Source organism: Oryctolagus cuniculus, chromosome 20, assembly GCF_964237555.1.
Source record: "Oryctolagus cuniculus chromosome 20, mOryCun1.1, whole genome shotgun sequence".
NCBI classification, from domain to species: domain Eukaryota; kingdom Metazoa; phylum Chordata; class Mammalia; order Lagomorpha; family Leporidae; genus Oryctolagus; species Oryctolagus cuniculus.
In genome coordinates this window covers 19,961,069-19,980,931 of record NC_091451.1, presented here as the reverse complement: position 1 = coordinate 19,980,931, position 19,863 = coordinate 19,961,069, and positions in this window count along the sequence as shown.

Here is a 19,863-nt window from a genome sequence, read left to right as displayed (position 1 = left end):
CTCGATTTTGTGCAAACTGTGGAACAAGCTTGTCCTAGCATTCTGAGCCCAGGCGGGCCCCTGCGAGTGGGTGTGTCGCGTGGAGATCCCGGTTCCTCTCTAGCCTGGGCATGTCTGCACAGGCAGGGCAGAGCAATGAAGAACTGTGTGTTTTCTGTGTTCAGGTGAACCAGGCTCCATAAACCAGCAGGCCTGTGATGGGGACTACGGCTGGCAACACAAGGTTGTTGTGTTCCTTTAGTTCCCATCGTAAGTTTTAGTTGTTTATTGCCTGCTGTTTGTGTTTATGGTGAGGGTGAAGGGCGGTTGTTGAATACTTTGATTGCTGCTCATTCCACTTTGAAACTTTCTAGCTTCTAGCTTGATTTCACTGAATAGTGAGTCTTTTTATTTTAAGAGTTATTGTATTTATTTGAAAGGCAGACTTACAGAGAGAGGGAGAGATCTTCCATCTGCTGGTTCACTCCCCTAATGGCTGCAACAGCCCGGGCTGAGCCAGGCTGAAGCCAGGAGCCAGCAACTCAATACAGATCTCCCACATGGGTGGCAGGGTCCAAGCACTTCTGCTGCCTTCCCAGGTGCATTAGAAGGGAACTGAATCAAAGTGGAGCAGCCAGGACTCCAACTAACCCTCCTGTGGAATGCTGGCACAGGATGCCAGTGTAAGATGCCGGTGTCACAGGCAGCAGCTTAACCCACTGTGTCACAAAGTGGGCCCCTAACTGAAGAGCAAACTAAGCTCTAAAGAGAAACTGTGCGGATGGGGCCAGTGCTGTGGCGCAGTGGGTTAAAGCCCCAGCCTGAAGCACCGGCATCCCATACGTGGGCATCGGTTTGAGTCTCAGCTGCTCCACTTCCAATCCAGCTCTTCTATGGCCTGGGAAAGCAGTAGAAGATGAACAAAGTCCTTGGGCCCCTGCACCCCTGTGGGAGACCCAGAGGAGGCTCCTGGCTCCTGGCTTTGGATCAGAGCAGTTCCAGCCACTGCAGCCATCTGGGGGGTGAACCAGCAGATGGAAGACCTCTCTCTCTCTGCCTCTCCTTCTCTCTCTGTGTAACTCTGCTTTTCAAATAAATAAATAAATCTTTTATAAAAAAAGAAGATAGATTGCCCGATGAGAACAGAGCCTAGCAGGTAGTGGGTGCTGGGCAATGGTTTCTATCATTATTATTTTTAACCTTCCGTCTGTAGGATCAGAATTCTCTCAGAACTGAGTGTACCAAAGCAAAATTTAAAAGTAGGTTAGATGCTGAGGCTGACATAAGACTGTGAACAGGTCGGAGCTCTGACTTAAATATGCAAGAGGAACTGGCTCTGAACTCCTTAAGCATGGGAGGAATTTATGGAAAAGATGTCGTGTAGTTCAGAGTCTCCAGGAAGACTGAGAAGCCAGGCTCAGGGCCTGAAAGAGAACAAAGGACGCTGGGCAGCAGCCAGGGGTGTGGCCAAAATCGTGGCACAGAAACTGTGCAAGCTGCCTTGTCTCAGAGCCCTGGTCAGCTTGTGCCACAGCACCACTCCTGGGTCTGGACGATACATCTGTTGCTGCTGGCCCCGGAACTGGGACCAGAAAAGTATTCTTTACTAGGTTCTTTTTTTTTTTTTTTTTTTTTTTTTTTTTTTTTTTACTCTCTTGACAGGTAGAGTTAGACAGTGAGAGAGAGAGAGAGACAGAGAGAAAGGTCTTCCTTCCATTGGTTCACCCCCCCAAATGGCCGCTACTGCCGGCGCTGTGCCAATCCGAAGCCAGGAGCCAGGTGCTTCCTCCTGGTCTCCCACGCGGGTGCAGGAGCCCAAGCACTTGGGCCATCCTCCACTGCCCTCCCAGGCCACAGCAGAGAGCTGGACTGGAAGAGGAGCAACCGGGACTAGAACCTGCATTCATATGGGATGCCGGCGCCGCAGGCAGAGGATTAACCAAGTGAGCCACAGCGCCGGTCCCCATATCAGCATTATTGACAGGTTTTATACTAAAGGAGTTTGAAGCACCGCACTGGCCCAGTGCTCTAGTGTACCTCATGTTTTTCAAACACGCAGCTGAAAGATCTCTCTTGTTGTCTCTGTTTCTGTGTTTCTGCTTTTCAAATAAAAATATAATAAATAATTCATATTAGAAGGTTGTAAAACCTTAGCATTGCCTCCACATTCCTTTTTTATTTCTTAAAATTGTACTCCTTTTTTGTTTAAAGATTTATTTTATTTATTTGAAAGGCAGAGTCAGAGAGAGAGAGAGAGAGAGAGAGAGAGAGAGAGAGAAAGGTCTTCCATGCACTGGTTCGTTCTCCAAGTGGTCGCAATGGCCAGGGCTGGGCCAGGCTGAAGCCAGGAGCCAGGAGCTTCATCTGGGTCTCTCACATGGATAGCAGGGGCCCAGGCACTTGGGCCATCCTCCTCTGATTTCCCACATGCATTAGCAGGGAGCTGGATCAGAAGTGGAGCAGCTAGGACTTGGATTGGCGCCCATATGGGATGTTGGCATGCAGGAAGCACCTTTACCCACTACACCATAATGCTAGCCCCCTCTTATCCTTTTGTATTTTTAATATTTATTTATTTATTTGAAAAGGAGAATTATGGAAGAGAGAGAGAGAGAGAGAGAGAATCTCGCATCCCTTGGTTTACTCCCTAAATGGCTGCAATGGCCAAGGGCTGGGCCAGGCTGAAGCCAGGAGCCGAGTTTCTTCCAGGTCTCCCATAGGGGTGGCAGGGGCCTAAACACTTGGGCCATCCTCTGCTGCTTTCCCCAGGCTATTAGCAGGGAGCTGATCAGAAGTGGAGCAGCTGGGAATAAAACTGGCACCACATGGGATGTTGGTGTCACAGGCGGTGGTTTTACCTGCTAAGCCACAACACTGGCCCCAAATTTTTCTTTCTTTATTTAAGAGTCAGAGAGCCAGAGACAGGGAGAGATCTCCCGTCTGCTAGTTTGCTCCCCAGATGCCTGCAGTAACTAGGACTGGGATGGGCTGAAACCCAGAGCTGGGAACTCAATCCAAGTCTCCCATGTGGGTGGCAGGGACCCAATCATTTTTTTTTTTTTTTTTTTTTGACAGGCAGAGTGGACAGTGAGAGAGAGACAGAGAGAAAGGTCTTCCTTTGCCGTTGGTTCACCCTCCAATGGCCGCCGCGGCCGGAGCGCTGCGGCCGGCGCACCGTGCTGATCCGATGGCAGGAGCCAGGAGCCAGGTGCTTTTCCTGGTCTCCCATGGGGTGCAGGGCCCATGCACTTGGGCCATCCTCCACTGTACTCCCTGGCCACAGCAGAGAGCTGGCCTGGAAGAGGGGCAACCGGGACAGAATCCAGCGCCCCAACCGGGACTAGAACCTGGTGTGCCGGCGCTGCTAGGCGGAGGATTAGCCTAGTGAGCCGCGGCGCCGGCCGGGACCCAATCATTTGATTCATCACATGTTGCCTCCCAGGGCCTGCATTAGCAGGAAGCTGGAATCAGGAGCCACAGCTGGCACACACACCTGGGCGCTCCGATGCGGGATTTAGATGCTAGAACCGGTATCGTAACACCAGGTCACCAAATGCCTACCCTACGCTCCCTTTTCAGTCGGAGAAATAGGATCCAAGAGGTGAAGTGGCTTGTTCAAAGCAGCAGATTCTGAGTCAAGCCCAGTCCTCAGCGTTCCCCGTGGCCATGTGAGCAACAGCCAGCCCCCAACAGGCCTGGCTGTGCAGCCCCTCGGTCTCGGCCTTCTCACTGCGTGTCCTGCTGGGAGACCCGCTGACCTGTGGCTGTGGCTGCGGCTGCGGCTTCCTGCACCCTTTTCTTCTGGGTCCCAAAGTCCTAAGTGACTTTCTCTCTGCCTTACAGCTCCTCCCTGGAGAGAGGGGGATGGAAAAGAGCATGGTAGACAACAGCCCTCACACTGGGACCACTCTTTCAGCCTTCTCCCTGGGGTAGGTGTTTGGTGCCATGGTTAAGACTGGTTGGGATGCCCAGGTCCCATATCAGAGTGCCTGGGTTTAAGTCCTGATTCTGTTCCCGATTCTGGCTTCCTACAGTGCAGACCCTGGGAGGCAGTGGTGATGGCTCAAACACTTGGGTCCCTGCCACCCACATGGGAGACCTGGGTTGCATTCCTGTTCCTGGCTTGGTTGCCAGCATTTGGAGAATGAACCAGTGGATGGGCACTCTCTGTCTCTGTGTCTCTCAAATAAATAATTGAATCAGTTTGTAAAAGACGCCTCCTCCCTGCTCCTTGAAGGGATCTGACCTTTGCCAGCCTGCACGCTGCCTCCTCTCAGTGTTGCTCATCCCCTGCCCTCACCTTTGACTTACTCCAGGTCCTAGGAGCCAGAGGGACCCGGGGCTGGTCCTGCCTTCCTGTCCTGTCTCGGATCCTCACGTGTGCTGTGTGCATTCTGCACTGGACTCTTGCCTGGCTGGCCAGATTTGGACCCAGCCTCTCTGCAAAGAGATCCCTGGAAAGAGGGCTCATATCCTGACCTCCCTGGCAAACCTAGCACCTGATACGGCCTGGCCCAGCAAACCCTTGTTGAAGGGATGAATGACCTGCTCTGTTTAGGTGCTGCCCACAGCTTACCATGACTAACTAGAGCAAAGGGAGGTGGAGGTGCTGAGAAGACAATGCTAACTGTGTGAGAGATTTCCTTCCTCCGCTACCTGGGAGTATTTCTGTCCTGCATTAAGACCAGCTATTTAGGTCTGAAATCAGAATGCCACGAACAAGCTTTGGGCTGTGACTTCCCAGGCCAGAGTAAGGAAAATAGGTCTCAAGAAACAAGAAAAGGGGCTTGCATTGTGGCATAGTAGGTAGTATGGTGTAGTAGGCAGTTGGAGTCCCAGCTGCTTCTCTTCCGATCCAGCTCTCTGCTGTGGCCTGGGCAAGCAGCAGAAGATGGCCCAAGTCCTTGGGCTCCTGCACCCACATGGGAAACCTGTTAGAAGCTCCTGCCTCCTGGCTGTTGCGGCCATCTGGGGAGTGAACCAGTGGATGGAAGACCTCTCTCTCTGTCTCTACCTCTCTCTGTAACTTGTCTTTCAAATAAATAAAATAAACCTTAAAAAAAGAAACAAGAAAAAACCTCAGGGTCAGACAAAGCTAGCTGAAGTCAGCCAGGGAACCAGATATTCATTCATTCCCCCATGCATTCATGCATTCAGTAAATATGTGGGGGGGATGCTTGGGGAGGCGGTTAAGACGCTGTTTCAGGTGTATATTAGAGAGCCTGGTTTCAAGTCCTGGCTCTGCTCCCATTTCCAGTCTCTTGCTAATGCAGAACCTGGGAGACAGCAGGGATTGGCCCCTGCCATCCATGTGGGAGATCAGCACTGAGCTCCTGGCTCCTGGCTCCGGTCTGGCCCAGCCCTGGATGCCGTAGGCATTTGAGGCGGGAACCATGGGATAGAAGATCTCTCTGTCTGTCTGTCTGTGTGTGTGCGCCTTTTAAATAAATAAGATAATAAAGACAAAATAAACACGCATTGGGCACATATGGGTTACGCGAGGCCACTGGAAATACAGTGGTGGATAAGTTACAGTCTTCAAGGAGCTTGGACTACGGACGCCAAGGCAGGGAACTGGAATCTAGACCGGATTACGAAGTGTGCCGAGGCAACAGCCAGCATTTTCCGAGTGCTCACTCGATGCCATACTCAGTGTTCACCCATCGACCTGCATTGTCTCATGTCACCCTCACAGGAACCCTGTTAGTCGGTATCGTTACCATCTCCATCGCACAGAGGAGGAACTGGAGGCACAGAGAGGCTAAGTGGCTGCTCAAGGTCACACAGTTGGCCAAGACGCATACCCAGAATTTAAATCCAGATAGTTTGACTCCAGGGCCTATGTTTCCAGCTGCTGTGCCGTAGTCCTGCCTCATTATGACCCAGGACAGCCGGGATGCGATCAGAGCACATGCAGGTGCACCTAGCGAGGGAGGACAGGGAGGGCTTCCTGGAGGAGGTGACATGCAAGCAGAATCCAGAAGGACCAGTCCAGGTTTGCTAGGAGAGTAGGGGAGGAGAGGGCAGTCCAGATGCAAGGATGGCACACACGAAGACAGGCGAGCATGGTGGGCGGATTTACTGCTTAGTGAGCACCAGCTGTGGGCCAGGACATCAAGACTGTCAACAGCCAGCTCACCGGGAATGAAGAGAAGTTAGAGAGAGAAGTGGCCCACAGATTCAGCAGGCAGAGTTCACACAGGTCTTGAAAATCCAGGCTGGGGCCGGCGCTGTGGCGCAGTTGGTTAATCCTCATCCTGCAGCACCCTCATCCTATATGGGCGCTGGTTCTAGTCCCGGCTGGGGCTCTTCTGATCCAGCTCTCTGCTATGGCCTAGGAAAGCAGTAAAAGATGGCCCAAGCGCTTGGACCCCTACACTCACATGAGAGACCCAGAAGAGGATCCTGGCTCCTGGCTTTGGATTGGCTCAGCTCCGGCCGTTGCAGCCATTTGGGGAGTGACCCAGTGGATGGAATCCTCTTTCTCTGTCTCTCCTTCTCACTGTTTGTAACTCTGCCTCTCAAATAAATAAAATCTTGAAAGAAAGAAAGACAGAAAGAGAAAGAAAGAAAGAAAGAAAGAAAAAAAGAAAGAAAGAAAGAAAGAAAGAAAAAAAGAAAGAAAGAAAGAAAGAAAGAAAGAAAGAAAGAAAGAAAGAAAGAAAGAAAGAATAAAGAAAACCCAGGCTAAGCGTTCAAGACTTTGTACACAGGGTAGGGGTGAGAGGCTGAAGAGAGTTTCTCATTGGGGTTGTACTTTTTTTTTTTTAAGATTTTATTTATTTATTTGAAAGACAGAGTTAGAGAGAGAAAGAGACAAAAAAAGAGAGAGTGAGAGATCTTTCATCTGCTGGTTCACTCTCCAATGGCTATAATGAAGGGCTGGGCCAGGCTGAAGCCAGGACCCAGGAACTCCATCTGGGAGTTCAGCCCCCCTTCCCTTTGCATCTTTTGGTTGACAAGGGACGTGTTGATAATCACCCGTGAGTATTGTTTGCGCAGGAATTTCAGGAGCCTCCTGAGGGGAGATGACTTGAAAGGCCAGCAGGCCTCCCACCCAGCTGGGAGGGTGTGCAGCCATCAGCTGCAGACAGCTGAGCCCCATTAGCAAGAGGCCTCCACCAGGCCGTCACCACAGTGAAGGGAGGGAGCACATTAGGGTCTGGAGGTCTCCCTTTCCCCAAGGCTGCTGGCTTCCTGAAACGCTCTCTTCCTGCTGACCGACTCCTGTCTCCGGTGAGTTGGCTGTGCAAGCCGTGAGCAGCAGGAGCCTGCTATCCGGCCTGGGAACATTAGTGGGAAGTTGGAGTCAGGTGAGGAGCCGGGAATTGAACCCAGGCACTCCTAGATGAGCCAAGGGTGTCTTTATCCTCTAGGCCAAACGCCTACCCCTAAAGGAAACTTTTTTTTTTTTTTTACAGGCAGAGTGGACAGTGAGAGAGAGAGAGAGAGAGAGAGAGAGAGAAAGGTCTTCCTTTTGCCATTGGTTCACCCTCCAATGGCCGCCGCGGCCGGCGCACCATGCCTATCCAAAGGCAGGAGCCAGGAGCCAGGAGCCAGGTGCTTCTCCTGGTCTCCCATGAGGTGCAGGGCCCAAGTACTTGGGTCATCCTCCACTGCACTCCCTGGCCACAGCAGAGAGCTGGCCTGGAAGAGGGGCAACCAGGACAGAATCTGGCGCCCCGACCGGGACTAGAACTGGGTGTGCTGGCGCTGTTAGGTGGAGGATTAGCCTAGTGAGCCGCGGCGCCAGCCGGAAACTTTGTTTTAACTCTTTGTACCATAAAATGGGAAAACTCATGTTATGTGCCATGAATGGAAGGCAAAATAAAGTAAGGAAACCAGTGATAGCAAGGCCATGCTGTTAAATGCTCTCTGGCTGGTGCTGCCTGTGAAGGCAAGAAGGGGGACCAGCAGGTGTCAGGGTTTGTGACAGGTGCATCGGCACAGGGGGCTGGTGTTGTGGTGCAGCTGGTTAAACGGCAGTGCGTGATGCCAGCCTCTTCCTGCTAATGTGCTGGGAAAAGCATCAAATGGAGGCCAAGTACTTGGATCCCTGCCACTCATGTGGGGGACCTGGATGGAGTTCCTGGCTTCAGCCTGGTCCAGGCCTGGCTGTTGCAAGCATTTGGGGAGTAGAAAGCCAGAAGGAAGATCTCTTGTATCTGTACGTGTTGCTTTGCTTTTCAAATAAACAAATCTTTAAACATATACAAGCACTGAACTGAGACCTTCTTTGGCATACACAGAAACATAGGAAAATAACTTTTTTTTTTTTTTGGACAGGCAGAGTGGACAGTGAGAGAGAGAGAGAGACAGAGAGAAAGGTCTTCCTTTTCCATTGGTTCACCCTCCAATGGCTGTTATGGCCGGCGCACTGCGGCCGGCGCACCACACTGATCAGGTGTTTCTCCTGGTCTCCCATGGGGTGCAGGGCTCAAGCACTTGGGCCATCCTCCACTGCCTTCCCGGGCCACAGCAGAGAGCTGAACAGGAAGAGGAGCGACTGGGACAGAATCCGGCACTCCGACCAGGATTAGAACCCGGTGTGCTGGCGCTGCAGGCAGAGGATTAGCCTATTGAGCTGCGGCGCCAGCCGAAAAATAACTTTTTTAAAAAAGATTTATTTATTTATTTGAAAGGCAGAGGCAGAGAGACAGAGGTCTTCCATCTGCTGGTTCACTCCCCAAATGGCTGCAATGGCTGGAGCTGGGCCGATCTGAAGCCAGGAGCCAGAAGCTTCTTCTGGGTCTCCCACGTGGGTGCAGGGGCCCAGGGACTTGGGCCATCTTCCACTGCTTTCCCAGGTCACAGCAGGGAGCTGGATCAGTATTGAAGCAGCTGGGATTTGAAGCGGCCAGGTCACAGCACTGGCCCCTAGAAAGAGAACTGAAGAGAAAATTACTTTCTCACTAGGTAACAACAATGCTACACCCTTGAGCCATCTAGAGTCACCTCAGGTAAACCACAGTGCATCTTCCAGGAAAGGCAGCGACCTGACCAACATCATCCAGCTAGCCTAGCAGCTGACTGGGCCTGGAATTCAGGCTTCTTAATTTTTTTCCAAATCAAAATATTTTTATTTTATTGATTTGTTTTTTAATTTGTTCATTTTCATTTGAAAGGCAAACAGAAAGAGAGAGAGAGAGGGAGAGAGAGAGATTTCATATGCTGGTTCACTCCCCAAATGTCTGCAACAGCCAAGGCTGAACCAGGCTGAAGCCAGGAGCCAGGAACTCCATCCAGGTCTCCCACATGGGTGGCAGGGGCCCAAGCACTTGAGCCATCACCTGCTGCCTCTCAGGGTCCACACTAGCAGGAAGCTGGAATAGAAGTAGAGCTTCTCTCTCTCTCTCTCTCTCTCTCTCTCTCTCTCTCTCTCTCTCCACCCCCCCCCAACTGTGCTTTTCAAATAAATAAATATATAAATCTTAATAAAAAGAAGTGGAACTGGGACTGAAACTCAAGGACTTCAAAATGGGTTTAGGGCGTCTCAAGGTGTGCCAAACACCTGTCCCGTGGCTTTTTAACTTTTAATGCTCTGTTCTTTGCACTACATCAGAATCCTCTTTGCAATCATTATTTTAGGCCAGGTGTCTAATGTGTATGCTAGGCAGCCTTGTTACACATTCATAAAGCACAGATTTTGTAGCCAGAAAGGACCTTAGAAACAATTTAATCCAACTCCTCTCATTTTACAATGAGAAAACCAACGAGTTTGTTCACCTAAGCATGTTTAGAATTGTCAGTAAATTGGGACATGCGCCAACAATAAGCTAAAAGCAGCGCAGAATCACAGGGATCCTTCTCCTGTCTTGGGCTTACGTCAAGCTTCTGGGCATCTCGGCCCGGTCACCAGGCCTTGCCCCTCCTCATCTCTGTGTGAGTACTTTCCCACTGGACCCAGCTACCAAGGTGGCTTTCGGGGTCGCAGGAGTGAGAGGAATTGACTGGTGATTTGAGGGTGTGCTCTGTGAGAAAGAAATGCAAGGTTGTTTAGAACTGTGGAGGGTCTGAGCTTTTCCCTCTGTTTTATGAGTGCTAGCAGGAGACAGAGACTTCTAGGGTCTCCCCTACTCGCCGTAGTAAAGGTAGCAGGAGGATTGTGCTTGCCCCCAGAGCCCCAGCTCCTGACACAGAGGGCCGGGTGACACCTGAACACGCCGTGAGGCACGTGGTGAGAGATTCTCTCTAAGCTGGGAGGAACAGAATCTCGTATAAGGGACCAGAGACACTCTGCTCTGGGAGAGCAGCTCTCTTAGAGGACATGGGCCGTCAGTGACTCTGCTTGCAAGCTGGGAAGCCATGGAGAACTCTCTCCCAGCAGTGTTGAGTGTTTCTACAGAAAGTGAGCGCTCAGTTGGAAGGGGATGGGGAAAATGGAGACGCGAGAGCCCGAGTGGACTAGTCCTAACTTTTCTATATTGATGTTTACTGATTCCAGCTATGGGAAGAGCATTTGGTGGCTTATTTGTAGATTTGAGCATGTGTCTCACTTTTGACTCAGTGTGACCCCCAGTTCACCACCTTCACTAAGTTTAGGCAATTCAGGTCATTCCCTTGTGTACCTGCTAGAAATCCCTAGAATGGAGTTTTGCACGTGTTTTCTGCTTTGTGGACATGGTGCACACTGGGAGAATCCATGGTGGTCATACTACAGACGTTTGTGGAATGTACACCCACCTCTTGCTTCAAGTCCACTGGTCTATAATGAGTGTGGTGAGGCTCACCAACCCCCATCAAAGGAGACTCCTGACTTGGTCCAGTCCCTCATGGAAGCCCAGGCGTAGATGGGCCATGACATCAGGCTTTATGTGTGATGTGGGCTCCACCTCCAAGGCAGAAATTTTCTATCTAGAACCAAATCCAGGTGTTTGGCTGGCAGGCCTCATAGCTGTGAGTTTTGTTTCTCACCTGGGGGTGTGGGGGGGGAGGTATTCACAGGCTAAAGAAAGCCAGAGTAGCCTGGGTCGGGGGCTCAAAGTTGCGCTGCAACCATGCCAGGATGGAGATGTGGTCCAGAGAGGGATTCCATGGCATTCCACAGGTCCGTGGGCTCCTTGTAGCCCACATCATATCTTTTTTTTTTTTTTTTGACAGGCAGAGTTAGTGAGAGAAAGAGAGACAGAGAGAAAAAACTTCTGTTGGTTCACCCTCCAAATGGCCACCATGGCCAGTGCACTGTGCCGATCCGAAGCCAGGAGCCAGGTGCTTTCTCCTGGTCTCCCATGCAGGTGCAGGGCCCAAGCAGTTGGGCCATCCTCCACTGCCTTCCCAGGCCACAACAGAGAGCTACACTGGAAGAGGAGCAACTGGGACAGAATCTGGTGCCTCAACCGGGACTAGAACCCCAGGGTGCCGGTGCCACAGGTGGAGAATTAGCCTAGTGAGCCACAGCACCAGCCCTGTAGCCCATCATAAGGGAGTCACTTAACCCTTTAGACTCAGGCAGTGAGATCCCAGCAGGTGAGCCTGTGACCACACCCTCCAACAGGGGGCAAAGGGCAACAATTGCATTAGGAAACCAGGCAAAGCCCAACATCAGAGGGCAAAGGCCATTTGAGCAGATAGATTTAGAGAGGGATTCAAAAGGAGTGACACTGGCCAGAGGTGCTCCAGCCAATGTGGGGGCTGCTCTAACTAGTAATACCACATGGCTCTCCAAAGTGTTTCTCCACCATGTTGCCTCCTGGGGAACTTCATCTGGAGTTTGGAAATAGAAGGAGGTCAATTAGGGGGGATCCGTGGAGTTTTTTCCTCATCTAAGCAATCCAGAAACTTTAGGAGTTTTAAAACTTTTTATTTATTTACTTTCATTTTATTCGAAAGGCACACATGCAGAGAGAGAGAGAGAGCGAGAGAGAGAGAGAGAGAGAGAGATCTCATCTGCTGATTTATTCCCCAAATGCCTGCAACAGCCAGAGCTGGGCCAGGCTAGAGCCCGGAGTCTAGGACTCTCCCACATGGAGGGCAGGGACGCAGGGACTTGGGCCACCACCTGCCGCCTCCCAGCGTGTGCATCAGCAGGAAGCTGGAATCAGGAGCTGAGCAGCAACTTGGCCACAAGCACTCCAATGTGGGATGGGGGACATGTCTCACCAGGTGTCTTAACTGCTGCACCAAATGTCTGTGCCGACTACACAGTTCCTCGGCGCTACTGTGAAGGATTTCAGTTCACAAAGATCCCCAAAGAGCTCGGTGCTTTCACATTGCTGGAGACCTGGCTCCTTGCTGCAACCCTTGGATAGTGCGGTACCTAGACTAGGAGGACTTCTTTCTTCCCAAAAGAAGCCATGGGCCTTAATCTTCTGCCTTCAATAACATTAAAAAAATCTGTACACATGAAATGCATGAAATTTGTATGCCTGAAATAAAATAAAAAAAAAAAGGCAACCTCAGGGTGCCTAGCAACCTCTTGGCTGTGACCCCACAGGGCACCTGCCACGTTGTGCTAAGACTGATGTCCTGGAACTGACATTCATTACTGGCAGAGGATTGTGAAAAGGCTCCTTTGACAGGAGCGCTGACCTTTGAGCCGTGCCTGCCAATGAATATTCACCTGTTTCAAGTGGGACCAAGCAACCTGTGCAGGGTGACAGAGCCAGACTCCAGCATCGCTGGCTGACCCGGATCCCAGGGGTGCTGTGCAGATGGCCTCCATCCTTGGGTTTGGCTTTTTCTATTCACTGTGAAAAGGGAGACTTATTTACAAACCCTCATTGGTTGGGCAGCCTTGCTATGCTCCTGCTCACCGAATGCCCAGAATTTCCCCAGCAGCTCTGACAGTAGGTTCTGGGTTATGTTTGCTAAGTATTTCTACACTTGGCCTCCACATTGGGTCCTGGCAGACTAACAAGTTTGAGGAACTCCAAGAAAAGGAGTATGAATTAGGACTCTTCTCTCAGCCAGGAAACTGCATACAGACTGCACTTTTTTTTTTTTTTTTTTTTTTTGACAGGCAGAGTTAGACAGTGAGAGAGAGAGAGACAGAGAGAAAGGTCTTCCTTCCGTTGGTTCACCTCCCAAATGGCCGTTATGGCCAGAACTGTGCCGACCCAAAGGCAGGAGCCAGGTACTTCCTCCTGGTCTCCCATGTGGATGCAGGGCCCAAGCAGTTGGGCCATCCTCCACTGCCTTCCCAGGCCACAGCAGAGAGCTGGACTGGAAGAGGAACAACTGGGACTGAATCCGGTGCCCCAACCGGGACTGGAACCCGGGGTGCCAGTGCCACAGGCAGAGGATTAGCCTAGTGAGCCGCGGCACCCACCTAACAGAGTGTACTTGCAAGATGCTGTCCCAGCGAAGCCTTCGAACGCTCCCAACACAAAGAAATGACCCATGTCGAAGGTGGTAGGAATGTCCTGATTTGATCAGCACATATGTGTGTACCTGTATGGAAATACACGTACAGTAGTATCCCACAGAGATGTACAACTACTGTGTGTCAATCAAAAATAAAAAATATATTTTATTGTATTAAGATTTATTTATTTATTTGAAAGGCAGAGTTAGAGAGGCAGAGAGAGAGAGAGAGAGAGAGAGAGAGATCTTCCATCTGCTGGTTCACCCCTCAAATGGCAACAATGGCTGGAGCTCCGGTGATCTGAAGCCAGGAGCCAGGAGCTTCTTCCAGGTCTCCCATGTGGTGCAGGGGTCCAAGCACTTGGGCCATCTTCTACTGCCTTCCCAGGCCACAGCAGAGAGCCAGATCAGAAGTGGAGCAGCCAGGGCTGGAGCTTACGCCCATATGAGATGCTGGCATTACAGGCAGCTGCTTTCCCCCTATGCCACAGCGCCAGATCACAGAAATATATTTTAAGGAGTGGGCATTTGGCACAGTGGTGAAGATCCTGCCTGTTACTCCAAAAACCTCCTGTTGGGCTGGCATGCTGGGACTTGGCCTGGTCCACCCAGCCGGGCTCCTCGCTCAGATTCTAGTAAGAAAGCCAGGGCTTCTGACCCACGACTGTCCCTGCATTTGTTTTCTATGGCTACTGTAGCAAATGACCACAAACCAGGTAGCTTAAAACAACACAGGTTTTCTTTTTTTAAACTTGCAGTTTTGTAGGTGAAAAGTCCAGGCCAGGGTCACAGGGCTGAAGTCGAGCTGTTGGCAGGGCTGTGTTCCCTGGGGCTCCGAGGCAGCATTTGTTTCCTTGCCTTTTTTTTTTTTTTTTTTTTTTTTGACAGGCAGAGTGGACAGTGAGAGAGAGAGACAGAGAGAAAGGTCTTCCTTTTGCCGTTGGTTCACCCTCCAATGGCCGCCGCGGCCGGCGCACCACACTGATCCAATGGCAGGAGCCAGGTACTTCTCCTGGTCTCCCATGGGGTGCAGGGCCCAAGGACTTGGGCCATCCTCCACTGCACTCCCTGGCCACAGCAGAGAGCTGGCCTGGAAGAGGGGCAACCGGGACAGAATCCGGCGCCCCGACCGGGACTAGAACCCGGTGTGCCGGCACCGCAGGCAGAGAATTAGCCTAGTGAGCCGCGGCGCCAGCCTGTTTCCTTGCCTTTTCTAAAACCTCTAGCAGCCACCCGTATTTCTTGGCTTGAGACCTCTTTTTTTTTTTTCAACTACAAAACCAGGTGTGTTGCAGCTGCCGGGCCATTCATCCCTTCTTCCGTAGTCGTATCTTCCTCTAACTCGAATCCCTCCACTGCCTCCTGTCTCCCCTCTAAAGACCCTTGTGATCGCTTGGGCCCACCCTGATAACCCAGGATAATCCCTTCTTCTTCTTCTTTTTTAAGATTTATTTATTTATCTGAGAGGCAGAGTTACAGAGAGAGAGAGAGGTCTTCCATGAGCTGGTCCACTCTTCAAATGGCTGCAGTGGCTGGAGCTGGGCTGATCCAAAGCCAGGAACCAGGAGCTTCTTCCAGGTCTCCCAGGTGGGTGGCAGGGGCCCAGTTACATGGGGCATCTTCCACTGCTTTCCCAGGCCACAGCAGAGAACTGGATTGGAAAAGGAGCAGCCAGGACTAGAACCGTTGCCCATATGGGATGCTGGCGCTTCAGGTGGAGGATTAACCTACTGTGCCATGGTGCCGGCCTCAATATCTTAAATGTACAGTCTGTGGCTGATCTAGTCGTCCCTGTTGGCTGATGTTTGGGGGAATTTTTAACTGAAAGTCCTATTTGGGAATCTTGGAGTCATGTGATATCCGTATGGAAGCCTTTTGGTGGGTGAATGATTTATTCATGTAAACTGATGCACACAGAACACTTAAATGTGAGAGCTTTACAGACTTATTCTCATAACAACCTTATCAAGTATGTATGAGGCCATCATTAGTCATCTTTTCATCACAACTAAATCCCAGACACAGGCTTCTTATGAAAGGAGGTTTATTTTATCTCATGTTTTGGAGGTTCACAGGCCAAGATTCGGGTGGGGCCCGTTTGCCTGGCTGTTTGGCGAGGCCACTGACAGAATGTGTGCAGAGGAGCAATCCCACGGCAAGCCAGGAAGTGGACAGAGAATACTGGGTTTGACTCAGGCTTGTGTGACCAATCCTCTCGGAAGAACTGCCCTCCAAGAGCAAGCCCCCAGTGGCTTGAGGACCTCCCATTAGTTCACTTCTGATTACCATAACTGGGTTGTTTCCACTTGTGTTACCTTTACCTTATGGTTGGGGGTTAACAGCCACATGAGTTTCACAGCCAAATCTTATTCAAACCATAGCAGGGTACTTCAAAAAAGTTCATGCATGAGCAGGCATTTAGTGTAACCACTGACACCCCTATACTGTAGTAGGGAGGTTCAATTCCTGGCTCCGGCTCCTAACTCCGGCTTCCTGCTAATGCAGAGTTTAGGAAGTAGTAGTGACAGTTCAAGTAACTGAGTTCTTGCCACCCATGTAGGAAAGCCAGATTTTGTTCCTGGATCCCGGCTTCAGCGCCAGCCTGGCCTTGTCATTTGAGGAGTGAACAAGTGTCCAGTAGTGCTCTCTCTCTCTCACATGTGTGTATGTGCGCATGTGCCCTAACCCTTCTCCCCAGACAGACTTGCTTCCTCCTCTGTCAGAATGCCCATGCAAAGCTCTGATTTGGTACTTCTCCTGGTGCACTGGAGTTGCTGTGTCCTTCCCTCCTGCTAGGGAGAAACTGTTCTTTTCACGTTTGCATCCAGAGCACAGCGACTGCCCACTCAGTGAGGCTTAATTCAAAGAGCGAATGGAAAATGCCTGCCTATGTGCTCCACAAGGTCAAAAAGGCTGGCTGGCCCCCTCAGTGTTGCACACAGCATGTCTGGTGTTGGAGAGCTCAGAACTTATCAGGAGCAACCGGGCTCAGGGAAGGAATCCTAGGAGTGAGTGCCTCTGCCTCCTGCAGGGAGGCCCTAAATGCACAGAAGCTGAAGACTTTAACCATTTCCCTGCCTCGATTTTTTTTTTCCTCAACAGACTTGCTTGCATCGCTGTGCTAGAATGCTTGATGCCTTCCCCAGTCTGCACTGCCTGTGCAGACTCAAAATTTGGAACATTTGGCATTTTTGCAAAGTCGGTCTCTAGGAAACATGCCCATTGCTGAACACATTGGATGTGGTTTAGGTAGCAAAGCAGATGACCTAACAAGGAATATATGTGCTGAGCCTAGTTCCTGTTAAATTAATAGATTCACGTTCTGGCACATTCACAACCTCACAAGTCATAGCAACCGGATGACGGCATGGCAACACAGCAGCTGTGGCCACTGCACAGGAGAAAACCCGGAGCCCAGCGTCTCTGGAGAGAAAACAGAAAGCGCTCCTATAACTGCCGACTTGTGCAGGATTGGCTGAGGGGTGGGGCCATGGGGCTGTTGCAAGTAGATGCCTGCCCTGGTCAGCGATAAAGGAGGCTGACAGCTCTCCTGCTTCCTAAAACTTTGCTTTCTATTTTAAAAGTAAATAATTTGTTCCAGCAGAGAGAAAACCATGCCGAAAGACACTGTCAAATGGACAGAATATTCTGCCTCGTTCTGGAAGCAGTGTGAATGTGATTCTTTTTCTTTCTTATTTTTTTTTTAAAGATTTATTTATTTATTTGAAAGGCAGAGTTACAGAGAGGCAGAGAGAGAGAGAGAGAAAGTCTTCCATCTGCTGTCACTCCCAAAATGGCCACAATGGCTGGAGCTGGGCTGATCCAAAGCCAGGAGCCAGGAGTTTCTTCCGGGTCTCCCACGCGGGTACAGGGCCCAAGCACTTGGGCCATCTTCCGCTGCCCTCCCAGGCCATAGCAGAGAGCTAGATCGGAAATGGAGCAGCCGGGACTCTAACAGGCACCCATATGGGATGCTGGCACTGCAGGCGGCGGCTTTACCCACTATGCCACAGCGCTGGCCACAGACATGATTCTTATCAGGGGCAGCCCACGGTTTGCTGTTCCACTGCAGGACAGAAGCCTTTCTTTCCAGCTTTTAGACCTCTCCACCAAAGTCACCTCCCCCTTCTGGCTGCCAGAGGTGAAGCCCCCTCTTTCGCACTCTCCTTCCAGGACCAGGGCCTGACTTCTGGTTGTGTGCAGACCTCAGGGATCGGGGTAACTGCCCCAGGAGGCAGCAGATACCTGGACAGATGTGGGTTCCTGGGACATAAAGCCTCCAGCATGAGCTGCCAGGTAGGTGACACCCAACACAGGGCTGCATGGAACTGGGCAGCAGTCTGCACCCTGTCACTGCTTGTTCTGCAGGAGTTTGAGCCAGACCTCCTGCTCTTGGGATTTACCTGCAAAACTTTGCTTCTATGGGAATCAGGAACGACCCACGGAGTTGGCATTTGGGCCCCCAGTGATTTCTCTGTTACAGGGCTTGACAGTAGTAGCAAATTCCCGGCAAACACAGCCACTTACGACAACAAACATCTATCACCTCCCAGTTACAGTGGGTCAGGGATCCAGGAGGCTTAGCTGGGTACCTCTGCATCAAGAGGTCTTTTTTATTTTAATTTATTTATCCGAAAGGCAGAGTTACAGAGAGGCAGAGGTAGAGAGAGAAGTCTTCCATCTGCTACCACTCCTCAAATGCCGCAACAGCGGGAGCTGGGCCAATCTGAAGCCAAGAGCTAGGAGCTTCTTCCGTGTCTCCCACGTGAATGCAAGGGCCGAAACACTTGGGCCATCTTCCACTGCTTTCCCAGGCCATAGCAGAGAGCTGGGTCTGAAGTGGAGCAGCTGGGACTCGAACATGTGCCCATATGGAATACCAGCACTGCAGGCGGTGGCTTTATCCACTACACCACCGCGCCGGGTCCTCAAGTGGTCTCATAAGGTTGTAGTCAAGCTGTTGCCTGGGGTTGAAGGCTTCGTTGGCAGGTCTGACTGGTGTGTGGAGTGGATCCCTTTCCAAGTTCATGGTGGTGAACTTGGAACAAACTGCCTCTGTTTGCACTGGCTGCCTTAGGACATGGCTGTTGGCTTCTCCCCTCAGTGACTGATCCAAGAAAGAGTGAAAGACATCACCCAAGCTCCTGTGTTTTCAATGGCTGAGTCTCAGAAGTGACATCCCATCACTTCGGCCGTGTTCTGTGTTGCTAGAATCGAGTTGATGACTCCAGCCTCCATGTAAGGAGATGGCATTACACCAGGGAGTAAATTCCAAGAGGCAGAGATGGTTGACAAGGGCCGTCTCACAGGCTGTCTACCACGTCCTCCACATCCTGCCCCGGTACTCCAACAAATGCCTCCCTACACAGAGTGATGGCAATGTGTGTGTGTGTGTGTGTGTGTGTATACGTGTCAGGCCTTCCCACATCCACACTGTATGCTAATGACTCCTGGGCATGCAGAAATACTGAATATTCATGAAAGCGTGCCCAAGGATTTGGAATCACAATACTGAACAAAGAAATCCTCTGCTCTTGTTTTAGCAGATCCCGGGCAGCACCGTCTCTCCTCCTTGGCTGCCTTAAGCACAATGCACCAAGGAATCACTTCTGTCTCCTCCCTCTCCCCACCACGGTGTGCTGTCACAAAAACGTCAGCGCTTTCTAATTGCTGGACCTAATCATGCATTTATTTCTCAAAGCCGTGTTATTTTTCTTACATCACACATTTTGTCTTCATAATGTGCCATCAGTGTCCGGGAGAAGTGAGAGCCAGCACACGTGGAGGATTTCCCGTTGCTAGGGGAGGCTGGCTCTCATTCCCAAATCTCTGGGTCAATCTGCAGCTTCCCAGGAGGTCTGAAGAAGCAGACCTGGGGATCGGTTTCCAGATGTCATTTTCCCGCCCATGTAACACCCACCTTTCCTTGACAAAGCCTGCACTCTTGTCTACAGTTTGCTGTGCTGTAGCAAAAAAAAAAAAAAAAAAAAAAAAAAAAAAAAAAAAAAAAGGAGAGATTTCATCTGGGCAATGCGCTGGCAGAAGCAGCATTTGGGAAAAAGGGAAAATTGTGGAGCCCTCGCTGAGGCTTTTGAACCACCTTTTAAAGGTCCCTGTTTTCCACGACAGGCTACAAGGCGGCTAATGTTTCTGTTACGAAAGCCCTCCGCTGCAGTTTCCAATGCGTGCTTTCAAAACAAAACAACCGACACAGCAAAAGGCTAGCCCCATTTTCTTCCCAGCTTTCCGGGATCCGGAATTCTTCCTTGAGCACCGCCGATTAACTAAGCGCTAGCTACTTACAGAAACCCAAAAGGTGGCCCTTTGTTGTAATTTTCAACTCTGAGAGCAAAGGCATTTCGGGCCTGCACACATTTCAGAATGGCTACGGCCTGAAACTCCACTTCCCAGGACTCCACCCTCCCTGCGAACCCACTTTCGGCCGGCGCTGAAACCGGGAAGGCATCAGGCCCGAGCGCGGGGTCCTCCCGGGGCTGAGCGCCCAGAAGAGCAGGAACTCGCGGCGGGGGGGGCGGGGGGGGCGGGAGGCGGGACGCACGCGGCTTTGCAGCTCCAAGAGGT